Source organism: Propithecus coquereli, unplaced genomic scaffold (genome assembly GCF_000956105.1).
Source record: "Propithecus coquereli isolate 6110/MARCELLA unplaced genomic scaffold, Pcoq_1.0 Scaffold196, whole genome shotgun sequence".
Lineage (NCBI taxonomy): Eukaryota > Metazoa > Chordata > Mammalia > Primates > Indriidae > Propithecus > Propithecus coquereli.
The window spans coordinates 1851940-1852316 of record NW_012144522.1 but is presented as its reverse complement, the minus strand read 5'-3'; positions in this window follow the sequence as shown (position 1 = coordinate 1852316).

The following is a 377-nucleotide window of genomic DNA, read 5'->3' as shown; positions in this document are numbered from 1 at the left end:
AATTAATTCTCAAGAGAATCCTTACAAATGCAGACTATGGCAAACCCCTCACGAGTTCAAGCATTAACACTGGAGAGCCCATGCTAAATAACAATCACATAATTTTATGTGGAAGAGGCTTTTTTCGTGCCTCACAACCCAAAATACACATCTTTGATGAAAGCACACAAATATAAAGTGTAAGTTGATGCTATTACCCAGGGACCATAAATGTAGGTGAGGATTTGTATGAGGAATGCGTCAATCTCTAATTCTCCATGATTAACCTTTGATATTACATACTGTAAAATAATTCTAAGTCCAGGCCGGGCGCGGTGGCTCATGCCTATAATCCTAGCTCTCTGGGAGGCCGAGGCGGGCGGATTGTTTGAGCTCAG